Below are 9,703 nucleotides of genomic sequence, written 5' to 3'. Positions count from 1 at the left end.
AATGCTGCAGTGAAACTGGAGGGGGGACACTAAAGAATCTGTCCACATACTTTTGTCCACCTCCCCTGTGTGAGTGTGTGTGCACATTTGTCTCCTGTATTCCTCCCTCCCTCTTGTATTTATTTCATTTTGTCCTCTCTGCTGCTGGTTCCTCCTCTTCCAGGCATGGAGAGGGATTTCTGAGTTTTCTCATTGGTTCACAGCAAGGACAAAGCCCCTCCCCCCTCCTCTCTCTCTCTCACTCTCTCAGGCAGAGAGAGAAAGCCAGAGAGAGAGAGGAGGGAGGGAGGGAGAGTGAAAGTGGAGAGGCAGGCAGGCAGACTTGTTGCAACAGATGGCTTTACCAGCGGCGGCTCGGCGGCGGCTGCACCGTGGAACTCTGGTACGCCGTTAGACAGAGGCAGAGGAAAGGGAGGGAGGGGTGTTAGAAAGTCACAGCGAAAGAAAAAGACTTCTTCTTCTTGTTCCTCGTCTACAAACTCCCAGTCCTCCTCTCCAGGAAGACATGTCAGTGTGAGCACAAGTTCTGGAGCTGAAAGGAGGAACAGCAACAGTTTTATGGAGGAGATGACTGTGTGATCTGAGCCTTCATCTTCCTCCTCCTCCTCCTCCTGCTCGGGGGTCAGAGAGGCGAACACCTGCTGACAGCGAGGAGCTCCTGAGGGAGGAGACGCAGCAGCAGCAGGAGGTACAGGACTGTTTTTATATCATTTTATCATGTTTTTTTCTGCAGGAACGTCTCTACTGCTACTGAGGTCATCATTTATGGACTGATCTGCAAAGTGTGTGTGTGTGTGTGTGTGTGTGACACTCAGTTCTGCTCTACTTCACTGTGTGTCAGTGTCTGTGGTCAGAGCAGCTTTGTTCCTGTGTGTGTGTGTGTGTGTGTGTGTGTGTGTGTGTGTGTTGCTCCACTTTCCTGATGTGCTCCTCGCATTAGTTTTGAGGCCATGTTGTACTTACACTTGTCACACTTGTTTGCAGCAGTGTGTTTCACGTGCTGCTTTGACTGTTTCTCTGTGTGTGTGTGTGTGTGTGTGTGTGTGTCTGTGTGTGTGTTTATTGCTTCCTGCTTGCAGAACACGTGGGAGTGTGTTTTAGCTGCGCAACACTGAGGTCAGTCAGGAGAGACAGGGAGGGAAGAAAGAAAGGAAGAAAGAAAGAAAGAAGGGGGTATGAATGAAGGGAGGAGAGGGAAAGAAGGAAGGAAGGAAGGGAGGAAAGCTGTTCCACCCTGCTCTGTTTTTATTATAATCATATTTTGTTATGTTCTGTTTTTCCTAAAGAAGTAACAAAGGGCTTCATGGGGAATATAAACATACAATAAAAAGAAGTTAAACTAATAGAAACAATAAAAAAACAAACAGTAAAGAGACTCTGTGAGGCAGTAAAGAACCCAAGAAGTGAGATTTATGAAAGTTGAGTCTAAAGTTTATTGTCCTCAGCGATCATGGTGGAGTGGTCCAGAGGGAGGTTATCCAAAGGATTTCTTACAGGTTAACTCTATTTTCTCATGTTTTTGTGACTCGGCGACTGATGGAGACAACAGTGTTTGAAACTGGTCCAGTATTGAGGGAGAGAGCTGCAGCCGTCAGCTGGGAAAAAAGGCTGTAATGTAAACCTTACGGACAACTGTGAGCCGTCAAAGTTTGTCCTAAAAGTGTTTGCTGTGCCAACATTAATGACAATATATAGAGAAGGATCCCTACACAGACAGACCTTTTTGTTAAAGAGTTAAGTCTGTTTTGTTTAATCAGAAACTGACAATTTATCGCTCTCACCAAACCCACCAGACTCCATTTACAAAAGCAGTCAGTCAACAGTCAAGTAATACACACCTCATTCAAAAAACAGAAACATTAACAAAAACAAAAGAAAACTCATCAAAACAATCCTAGTTCATCTTTCCACTGTTCCAACAATCGTCAGGAGCAAGACAGAAGCTGGACATCAGACAAAAAAAAGAACCAAGATTGTTTTTGTGAGTTTTGTTTTGTTTTTGTTTCTGTTTTTTGAATGAAGTGAAGAGTCTGGTGGGTTTTACGAGAACAATCACTCAACTGTTTCTGGTGAAAAAAAAAAAGACTTTCACAACCATCTTGTTTTGATGAGTTTTTTGCAAAGGGAGTCTGGATTGTTTAGTGGAACAATTAAACAAAACGTACGTTACTCTTTAAAAGAAGTTCTGTCTCTGTAGCGATCCTTTCCATAACGTCGTCAGACACTTAGAATAACAATCTAAACCTGTCAGTGGTAAAAACAAATGAGTGTGTGTGTGTTTTACAATAATGCAATTACTGTTTCTGTCAATGGAGTCCGGTGGCTTTGAACAGGGAAGCAAATCTGATGTTTTCCCCTCTAGTTTTAATGAGTTTTATTCTGTTTTTGTCCAGTTTGAATGAAGCTGATGATGGTGATGTTATAATTGCAGTTTCAATGCAGAGTCTGGTTTGTTTGGTGAGAACAATCAAAACTCTTTACAAAATATCTCTGACCTCTGTAGTGATCCTTTCCATAATGTTGTCAGACCTTTAGAATAACAATCTGAGCCTGTCAGCGTGTGTTTTACAGTGATAAAATTACTGTTTCTGTCAGTGGAGTCCGGTGGCTTTGAACAGAACAATAAATCTGACATTTCTGGTTTGACATAAAGGATCTTGACAGTGAAGTTACAGACAGCAAACCTGGAGAGACAGTCAAAGGTGTAAACTAGGGCTGAGTTATATAGTATGCTTCCCAACCACTCGGTCACCAAGACCAAGTACCAAAGGAGTTATCAGGTTGTGATCATAGTGTTAGCAGGTGTGTGTGGCGATATTCTGTGATTTTGTGCACAGCAGGATGTCGGTCACTTGGTTGCTCCATCTCAACAACTATTGGATGGAATGAATCCTGTTGACTCTGGTGATCCTTTGGCTTTTCCTTTAACACCATCAGTTTCACATTTATAGTATAATACTATAAATAATAATAACAGTGTTAACCAGCTGACTTTTTAAACAGGTCTATACGACTAATCCTGTATGGATGTGATATGTTTGCTATGTTGTTGTGTGGCCTGGCTCAGGTTAAAAAAAACTGTCATATGGGAAGGCAGCCAGATTTGTGAGATCACACGAGAATTCATCTCGCCAGACTCCAATCCATCCATTTGTGTTTGCACCAGAGGTGGTACAAGCCAATCGGCATCCTCAGAGGGACTACTGGCAGCTATGGGCGTGGTTTTAGATGTGCCAACAGCTAGAAGCGTCTACGGAAAAAACTTGTCTTGAAAAAACAATGACGGCTTCTGAAGAGAGCATAAAAGCCGTGATAGCTTCAGTTATATCAGAACAATGGGTCGCCCCTTAACCTCTGGAGAAAACAGCTGCTAAACTTCATGACCAATAGTTTGTGAGATATTTCTGCCTGGACAAAAGTTAGGGAACAACTAACAAGACAACTATACCATCTATAGAACCATGCAAAACTCCTGCGTTCTACAATTTAATCAGAAGTTTTGAGTTTAAAAAACAGCCAGGAAGAGGAGATGATACTCATCAAACTCTGTATCAGGAGGACACATCTTAGTACTTGTGGTTGTGTGCAGACTTAAAAAAAGCAGACAAAACATCTGCCACCAGAGACCAGATAGAAAATGAGATCTTATGCACTAAACTGTGTTGGACAGAACAAAACAGCCGTTGGATCAGCTGTGCAGATGTAAGGTAACTTTGGCTACCTAGAAATCTACACAGTGAAATATTTTTTGGTTGCAGCTTCTCAATCATGAGTGTATTCTTTGTTTTATATAATTTTAAAGTACATAAATGTATGTTTTAGACTGTTTGAGCATTTAAAGACACCATCTTCACTTTAGGAGCTATTTTAATACAATTTATCAGTCAAATTATGAAAAGCTGGTTCTCAGCTTATGTTTATTTCCAAACAGAAAGTTTGCACATTTCCTTGAAAAGCTGCCATATTTTTCTACTTTTCCACAAGAAGTGAAACCCAGTGACGGCTCAGTGATGGATGTGTTCATCCAATCAGGTTGCAGGAAGGGACCTTAATGTTAGAGGTAAAGATACTGTCACATTCAGACACTGACGCATTATTTTACAAACAGAACAGATCCACAGTTTGACTCGGAGACGTCTGAGAGCTGAGAGCAGCATCAGAAATACACGTGTGTGTGTGTGTGTGTGTGTGTGTGTGTGTGTGTGTGTGTGTGTGTGTGAGAGAGAGCGAGAGAGAGAGAGAGAGAGAGAGAGAGAGAGAGCGCTGCAGCGGTCGGTGTTGGCGGGAACTCTGTTGACAGCAACTATTACGATTTGGTCACTGGGTTCCCACCATCTCTCTCTCTCTCTCTCTCTCTCTCTCTCTCTCACACACACACACACACACACACACACGCACACACGCACACACACACACACACACACACACACACACACACACACACACACACACACACACGGCCGGGTAAATAACGCTGATGGCTACTTTACAACCGCTGGAATGTAAACATTCACTGACCCAGACTCTTCAAATATTAACTCAAACACACACACTCTCCAGCTGTTGGCAGGCGGCAAAATTAAAATTTCATCTAATAAATATAAAAACAGCCAGAAACCATTAAATTAAAACTCCAGTGAACTAATATTTACACAGATCATACACAGCCAATGGAAAGATGGTATATTCGAGCTGCATCACTTTAACAGATCAAACAGGCTACGACTGACACCGTTAATCAAACTGCTTTTCACTCAGAATGAGACGCTAACGTGATTCCAGAGCAGATATCAGTCTGTTTCACACGGTTTGAAAGGATAAATATGCTTTTTTTTAACATTCACTACCAAGTTCACCAGTTTTCATGATCAAATTAAATTTTAGTTGTTTTCAGTGCTTACATTTATCATGTTCTGTCCCACTCGGCTGTTATGTCAATGAGAAAGGGTCTCTTTTCTGAAGCGCTCCGAGAGGCTTCTTCCTTCGTTCAGTGCTCAGCAACAGAGATGCTGTGTTCATGGCTTCCATGGTGATGAAAGATGCACTCGACAGTCAGCTGAAATAATTTATAGTAAACTGAAACAGTTATCCCCCATCTTGATGGAAATGCCGCGGTGCATGCATAGGTGCACATGCGTGCGTGTACGTGAACTCATGGTTCACTTCAGCTGGGGATATACTTGCTTTTAATACATGTACATATGCATCCCTACGTATCATTGCTTCCTCGCCTGTCCAGCGTCAGTTTGGACTGACGGTTGTGCATGTCTCTGGAAATTAAAGTTATGCATATGCAGATGTGCGGTGAAACAGCAGGAATATCTCAAGCCTTCAGGGTCCTGGTCTGACAGTGTTAGCTTCTCAACGAGCTAGCATCAATGTTAGCATCTCATTTTTGTATTCTTTCAAATCTGACACACAACAAGAGAGAATATTTAGCATTTTTTAACCTTATGATAAACAGAATGAATTTTAGAAATTAGATAAAGACCATTAACGGAGGTTACACATCTCTCGTATGAGGACCTTCCTCTCCTCTCATTGGTTCAGACATGGTGTTCCTCTGACATGACGTCCACAGTTGGACACTCCTCAGTTTTTTGACTGACAACATTAAGTTTTCATGTTTTACTGGATTCCAGTAGAGACCAGTTTCACCTGGAAGCATCAGCAGGTCTCAGATCAGATCACAGTTTGTCCTCTCATCTGCTGTTATGTCATATTTCTGTAACGAAGTGAAGGACTGTAATTATTATGGTCTGTAACGCTGCTTATTGATGTTTTGTCCTATTGGAGTGTGAGTGTGTGGTCTGACTGACGGCTGTGTGTTGTGTCCGTACATCACAGGGATTAACAGTGTGTGTATACATCAGGGTGTGTGTGTGTGTGTGTGTGTGTGTGTGTGTGTGGGTGTGTGTGTGTGTGTGTGTGTGTGTGTGTGTGTGTGTGTGTTTTCGGGGGTTTTCCTTCTGCTCTGCTTAAGGTTTAAAAACTGAATGTGTCTGCAGATACTTCTTCTATCTTTAGTTTGTTCAACCAGAAGAAAACTGGAGCAGCTTCAGAACAGGCGGCTCGTCGTCACACAACAGTGTGTGTGTGTGTGTGTGTGTGTGTGTGTGAGAGAGAGAGAGAGAGTCTTGATAATGACACCGTTGCCTGAAGCTGCTGCTCTGCTTCCTTGTGGCTTTCTGACCCGTCGACCTTCTGTTCTCTCTGTGTTTCTGTATTTCCAGTGTTGTCAGACTGTCTCTTCATGTTTCATCAGAAACGCCGTCAGCTGGTTTGTGACATCATGTGACTGTGACTCCACATGAGCTCAGACTTATTTCATGAACAAGAGCGCTTTACATTCCCTCAGTTTTAGCCTCTTTATTCAAAGGTTTTCAAAGCGATGTCGTGCAGCTCAATAAACAGGTCAGGAACGTCATTTAGACCCCAAAAAATGTTAAACGAGGGCTCAGGTTTAGAAATACTGGAATTAAGCTTTACTAATCTTAAGGCAGCTTAAAAAGCAATAAAGCAATAACACCATGTAAGATGTTATAAGTGTATTAACCCACATTCAGTAAAACAAACAGTGAGAAATACAGATAAGATAAAGTGCTCGTCTGTGGATTTATGGTTTACTTGAATGAAGCCGAGTCTTTTATTACACATGTAATAAATAAGACTTTCAACCTGTTGCACCTGATTTTTGGAAGCTTTTATCTGCTAAAGCTCAACTTCTTTATTAGCTACACAATGTGATGCAACTCAGTACGACGTCTGAGCTGACTCTGATTGCTGTGATGTTCAAGTGAAGTTTTTACTGTTATAGTTAATTTTATCAGTTAATTCAATTGTGTTTCAGCATTGCAGTCATAGTGATGGTGTTGCATTCAGAGGTGTTTCTTAATATTCTGCCTCCCCTTATGTGTAGGACAGGGAGGACAGAAAATATAATGTGGTCCAGTAAAACACCACCTTTAAATGTGACAATATACACAATTCCAATAATGTAACCAAAAACTGATCATTATGAGATTTGGACATGTAGAACTGTATTAGATTGTACAGGTGTACCTAATAAAGTGGCCACTGAGTGTAAAAGCCTGCTTGATTCAACAGCGGTTATCTCTTGCATTAAATTAGGGATATAATAATATATTGAATACTGTGATGTTACAATAATAAGTGTCTTGGACTGTGATGATATCTACAGAGATGTTTCAAGATTATTATTATTTTTTTTTCTAGTTTATAGATTTCCAGGTCTGCCACTGACTGCGGCATTGTTTATTTGTTTTTGTTTGTTTTTTTTTTTTAAGTTTTTTTTTTAAGTAAGACAATTCATGCTCATTTTTTGCACATTTAGGCACATGGCTGCTACTTTTTTAATTAAATGTATTTATTTATTTTATTAAAGCACAAATTAATTTTACACAAACAACAACAACCAAAAAAATGTTGTAAACATCAGATTATTTATCAAAGGACATTTTGTCAAGTTGTCATTTTTCTTTGTTTTTTTATATGATAAATATCGTATTTTGGTCTTTTGCATCCCAATAAACTTCCAATAATAATTAGACGTCTAAGTTTTCTTGTAGAGAAAATGTAAAAATCTTTAAAGACGAGAAGACAAGGAAATTAAATTCACATAAAATTCAAGGTTAATATAACAAAACATACATTTATTTATAATATTGCCAAAAATTAGACTCAGTAATTGTTGAACAAAAACAGTCACAGGTTTGATCCCCAGCTGAGCTGCTGCAGTGCTGTTGAGCAAAACACACAACACACACACAAACACACACACACGCAAACAATGACATCATCACCACTGAGACACATCAGCTGATCCTGCTCGGCCCAAGGTCGATACCATGGCAACACAGCCTGGTGACCTTTGAACCCGCTGCAGCCTGGAGCCTGTAGGGAACACACACACACACACACACACACACACACACACACACACACACACACACACTTTGTCACTTTTACTTTTTCTCACATTTTCGCTCTTTTCTTTCCGTCTTGTTCTCTTTGTTCTTCTCCTTCTAATACTGATTCATTTAGAAAGCTGGTTGTTTGAAGCATGTGAGGCCTGTGCATGTGTCAGAGTGTGTGTGTGTGTGTGTGTGTGTGTGTGTGTGTGTGTGTGGCTTGGGTCACTGGGGTCACATGTAGAGATGTAAAGAACAGCAGGGACTCTTCTGTTCTATAGAAAGGCATTTCTGCACACACAGTCACTGAGGCGGTGTACTGTATGTGTGTGTGTGTGTGTGTGAAGGAGTGTTGGCTGGCTGTGTGTGTGTGTGTGTGTGTGTGTGTGTGTGTGTGTGTGTGTGTGTGTGTGTGTGTGTGTGTGTGTGTGTGTTACGGTAGATTTTACTAAAAATGTGTCCAGACTGAAAACGGAGACTGAATTTTCGTCTCTGGAGAATTTCACAGAGTTATTGAGGATTTTTTTTTGCAGATGCTGAAGCAGCATTTTGAGCATGTTGGAGCTAAAATGTAAAAAAAACATTCAGTTTTGTGAATTAGTGAGATAAGTGTTGTGGAGGTGGGAGACCTGGACTAATGACCTCTATATATAAAATCATTTTTATACCTCAGTGCCTGGTTTTGGTTAGAAATTTTGGGTTTATTAATTAATATATTATATATAAGAAGTCCCTGACATAACTTTGTTATGATTTGGATTGAATTTAATTAAAACTGAATTGAATTCATGAAGGGTGTAGGTTTGGTTTGAGACTTGGAGGGCCCAATATCCAAGGATTTAATGACTTCATTGTAATGCAAAAAAAAAAAAAAGTAATCAGTGCAATTAAATTCTTAGTTTGCTGTGTCTCCCTAACTGGTGCCATCAGTTATTATATTCACAAATATAAAAATATACTTTTAACTTAAGTTTCATGAATAAAAAAGAAGAAACAAGAACAAGATAACTGATGTATAAAAATAGTGTGTGCAGTATAAAAGCCGTATAAAAGTCAGTGCAAAGGATACTAGAGGTAGACAAGTTGGTAAACAGTTGTGCTTAACTGCTAGTATGAGAGTACAGTACAAAACAGTATCTGAAGTTTGAAAAAAGTATAAAACAGTATAAGAGTCTGTGCAACATTACAACAGGCTACCTGCTTGAAGGTGTGTCTGGACAAGCTCGAGTTGAACATCTTTGGACAAACTGTTCATATACATCTCTAAAAGTCCCCTGTTTTGTTATCTAAATGCTTTTATTATGAAGCAGCACAGTCAGTTAATGTTTTATATGAAGCAGATACCTGAAAGTACAAACGAAGACCTCTTTCAAATCACAGGGATTCAGTTAGAAGTTACAGTTACTCGTTTTGGCCCCACTCCAGATTAGGTCCATCTCGAGCATGGGCGGTGCAGCTCTGCACAATAAAAGTGGTGATGCTAATGCAAATCAGTGCAGCACAGTTGCCCCAAAGTGCCAGTGGAAAAGCCCCACTAGACAGGGCATTGCTGCTCAGCCTCACTTACATTTTTTTTTTTTTTTTCGAAAGGCATGTTCCCCCATAAACCATTATTATAAAAGAGATGTCTGTAAAACGGTTGACAGGACACCTTGAAGTGCAAACATGGTCAGTTATGACTGTTATGAATGTTTGATCCGCAGACATTTGATATTTATTAAACTTTCCACAAACTGACAAAGGTGATTTCAAAATCTGTGACCTCATCACAG

General features: G+C 40.4%; 1 protein-coding gene across 1 annotated transcript in view; it reads left to right on the top strand.

Moving 5' to 3' along the window:
- Positions 1–284: 284 nt before the first annotated feature.
- The window catches only part of LOC146324588 (extracellular sulfatase Sulf-2-like), a 115,082-nt gene continuing 105,663 nt past the window's right edge, over positions 285–9,703 (top strand). Inside the window, exon 1 of the mRNA XM_084720162.1 lies at positions 285–688. The gene's annotated coding sequence lies outside the window, so the exon portion shown is untranslated. The remainder of the gene's footprint in view (positions 689–9,703) is intronic.

This window comes from Lutjanus erythropterus, chromosome 6 (assembly GCF_056507025.1).
Source record: "Lutjanus erythropterus isolate fLutEry1 chromosome 6, fLutEry1.hap2, whole genome shotgun sequence".
NCBI classification, from domain to species: domain Eukaryota; kingdom Metazoa; phylum Chordata; class Actinopteri; order Lutjaniformes; family Lutjanidae; genus Lutjanus; species Lutjanus erythropterus.
This window is presented reverse-complemented; position numbering and strand designations above follow the sequence as displayed.